This window comes from Eleutherodactylus coqui, chromosome 5 (assembly GCF_035609145.1).
Source record: "Eleutherodactylus coqui strain aEleCoq1 chromosome 5, aEleCoq1.hap1, whole genome shotgun sequence".
Classification (NCBI taxonomy): Eukaryota; Metazoa; Chordata; class Amphibia; order Anura; family Eleutherodactylidae; genus Eleutherodactylus; species Eleutherodactylus coqui.
This window is the reverse complement of record NC_089841.1, coordinates 270,879,653-270,883,721: the sequence shown is the minus strand read 5'-3', so window position 1 is coordinate 270,883,721 and position 4,069 is coordinate 270,879,653.

The window sequence follows — 4,069 nt, the reverse complement described above, 5'->3', positions numbered from 1 at the left end:
TGACATGTCGTAGTTTGACAGGAAACATTGTAATCTTTACCACAGGTTTCAGTATGGACCCCACCCAGGGGAGAGGCAGGGGTACGCTAACTGTCGCTTCTAACCTTTTTGCTTTGCATATTAAAGCATCCCCTAGTTTTAGAAGACCAAAAATATTTTAGTGTAAATTATCATTTGTGTTTATAAATTGTAAAACCGATTAGTATATTTTTATGTTGTATTATAATGCAGAAATATAAACATTAGGAGATACACAGAAGTATAATACACTGAAAACAATAGTATTTGTCCTGGATATGCGCAAGTCTTCTCAGATATCATGCAACAACAGTAACAGGGGGTTAAAGGGGTTTTCCGGGCTTTTGCTTTTGATCACCTATGCTCAGGATAGGCCGGTGGGGAGCCACCACTTGGGATTCCCATTGAGCAGCTGATTGTCTGGCCTGCTGTCAGTGCAGCGGGGCCGGATGTTGTCATTGAAGTCGGAGATAGAAGTGTAAGAGTCTTTTCACATGGAACAGAATTTTCCGTAAGAACGCAGCGCAGATGCAGATTTTGTCAACTAGTGCGTAATTTCCTCCGTTTTTTTTCTTTAAAGGGGTTGTCCCGCGCCAAAAAGTTTTTTTTTTTTTTTCAACCCCCCCCCCCCCCCCCCCCCGTTCGGCGCGAGACAACCCCGATGCAGGGGTTAAAAAAGAACACCGCACAGCGCTTACCTGAATCCCCGCGCTCCGGTGACTTCTTACTTACCTGCTGAAGATGGCCGCCGGGATCTTCTCCCTCGGTGGACCGCAGGGCTTCTGTGCGGTCCATTGCCGATTCCAGCCTCCTGATTGGCTGGAATCGGCACGTGACGGGGCGGAGCTACACGGAGCCCCATTGAGAAAAGAAGAAGACCCGGACTGCGCAAGCGTGTCTAATTTGGCCATTAGACGCTGAAAATTAGACGGCTCCATGGAAACGAGGACGCTAGCAACGGAACAGGTAAGTGAATAACTTCTGATAACTTCTGTATGGCTCATAATTAATGCACAATGTACATTACAAAGTGCATTAATATGGCCATACAGAAGTGTATAGACCCACTTGCTGCCGCGGGACAACCCCTTTAATGCAAACTTTAATTGCGGAATTACATCTCTGGTATGTTAGAAATCCACAACAAGAATTCTGTAAAAAGTCCTTCGTTCCATAGGAGATAGCTTTTCCATTACGTAATTTAATCCTAGGCGTTTGAAGTAAAGATGCACGGATTTTAAGATGTGCGGAATTCAAGACCTATAAGGATAACATTGTGACGCAGAAAAGTCTGCATGGATTAATACTGTTTAGTGTGAAAGGTCTCTAATAGTTGACTTTGCTTCATTTGATTTCAGTAGAGCAAAGCCAGCTATTACACTTCCAACTTCAGTCCTGATGACAATGTCAAGCCCTCCTGCTCTGACAGCGAGCCAGACAATCAGGTGATCGGCAGGGATACTAAGTGGTGGATCTCCCAAGATTAGCTGTTGATTAGATTACCTATCCTGAGGATAGGTCATCAATAGTTAAGGCCTAGAAAATCCCTTTATATGACTGGCAATGAAGTTACTGTTAGCTTTAGGCTGGCTTTGATAGCATTTAGAACCTTTGATGACCCTGATAGTTCTGTATGTGAAGCCATCTGTCAGCAGAAGTAATCTTGAAACATTTCTGCTTTTCAGCTTGAGTTGCCGAATAGGTTGATCTAGACTAATCATAGTTGGAGCCTAAGTACCCACCATTACGCGAGGGATGTCTTCGTAAAAGGAGATGAGCAAGTTAAACATACTGTTGAAGAGTCCAATGATACCCAGGCTGTTTCTTCAGAAAGCATAGACATTTTATCGTACCGGTACGTATGTGTTTAGTTGGAATCGTTTCCAAAAGACGAAACCCACAACAAAAGGAAACATACTCTCTTATACAATCCACACAAAGACATTCCTTCGTTATGCAAAAACAAATTGAATGGTTACATTTCACTACAGTATTACACACGCGCAGTAACTCTTTTACCTTAAAACTGCTGGCTCATCGTCTGCCCTAAAATAGGCACACATCTGCCCTCCTTTTTACAACACCCACCATCTAACTTGTGTTAACTCTTTCTTATCCAAATCTAGGACAGTATATAGGAATAACCATCATATATGAGTGGTGAATAAAGAGGTATCCAACAAGGTAATGCAAGAACAGGGCCATCCAGTTTAAATTTTCGTGACCAAACATACATCCTTAGGGCTTATTGAGACAATTGTATATACGCTACCCCTCTCTGCAAGGGGAGGAGGTGGGCCAGACTGGGAGCTAGTGCATTGAGCTCCCACCCCTCCCCACTGTTTGCAATGTGATAGGGGGGGACAGAGGTGGAGCTAAGTCCAGCTCGTCCCACCCCTCCTATTGCAAACAGTGGCGAGGGGCGGAGAGGGCCAGGAGCTCAATGCACTAGCTCCCGTCTCGTTCCACCCCCTCCCCTTACAGAGAGGGGCAGCGTATATCAGTCGAGCGTGAAAACCCAATGATATACGATCATCTGAATAAGCCCTTCAGGTGCTTTTAGACAGAATGATTATTATTCAAAAAATCATATAAACGAGCGAAGTTAAATGATAATTGTTCAATGTAAATGCAGGCCAATATCTGAAGAATGCATGAGAATTGTTCACTTTTTGCTCTTCGTTCAGTTTATGTACGCGTAAAAAGCATCATTGGCTGGTTGACTTCTTGTTCAGTTTAAACAGCGCTCATTCAGTCTTTCACATTCACTAATATAGCGATACTGAACGATTCTCATTTGAACGAGCCAACGATGTACTGCCTGTATAAACTGGCTGCACAATAGCGAATGAGCCAGTGGTGACATCACTTGCTCGTTCAAACGATAATTGGCTCAACTAAAAGGACCATTAATTGTTAGATTAATTATAATGCTCAATGACATAAATTATATAGACATCTAGTCCTTTTTCAACTGGTTCTATAGTATCTGCCATCACTACCTCTTTGGTCAATCATTCCATAGTTTGATTGCTGTAACTGTAAAGAACTCTTCCCTATATAGCTGTCTAAATCGCCTATCTTGCTTGTAATGAATGCCCCCTGGTTCTTTGTAAAATCCTTAGAAGAAATGTACTCACAACATATATATTTATACATGTAAATGAAATCACCTCTATGGTGTCTGTTTTCTAAGCTGAAGACCGATTTTTCTAGCCACCCAACATAAAAAGTCATCCCATCCCATGTAATAATCTAGTTGCCTGTATATGTAGAGCCCAAAATTGAACCCCAAATTGCAGAAGTGACCTCACGAGGGGTATAGAGGGATAATGTTACACACAGCTGACGGTAGAATATGATCCCCGACACGCTGAAGTTCATTTACTGCTGATTTTCTAAAGTCGTCTGTTGGAAGTTCGCTCCAAGCGTCTACTACTCTTTCAGTAGAATATTTCCTGACATTGTTCCTGATTTCACCCCATTGAATCTCAGATTGTTCTCCTTGTTTCAGTGTTAAATATCTTGATGAACACTTCGCTCCTGAACACTCTAATCCATTAACATGTTTAAAGGGGATGGCTTTTTTCTATAAATCACAGTGCTCCCTGCCATAAAACAACAAATAGGCATGTACTCACCCTCCCTCGGTGTGTCCTGCACCACTGCTTGGTCCTCACTCCAGTTGTTTGTGTACAGACTGCAGTCCCGCCTGTTTATGGGACGTCACAGGCTACTACAGCCAATGACAGAGCTGAGTGCTTGATTGCTGAGCTCTGCCATTGGCTGCAGCAGTCTGTGATGTCCCATAAACAGGTGGGACTCCAGCCTGTAAACATGACATCAGAAGGGAGCCCCGGAAAAAGACACAAAGAGGGAGCTATGATTAATAGAGAAGTTATCTCTGACAACCACTTTAAGGTTTTGATCATGTCCCCTGTGTATCTAATTCCTCTAGTGGCATATATTAGAAGTACCACACTCAGACAGAGAATTGTGGTAGACCACTCGTGTTAGGTTGTGCTGCTGGAGTTTGTTGTTCTACAGGGTT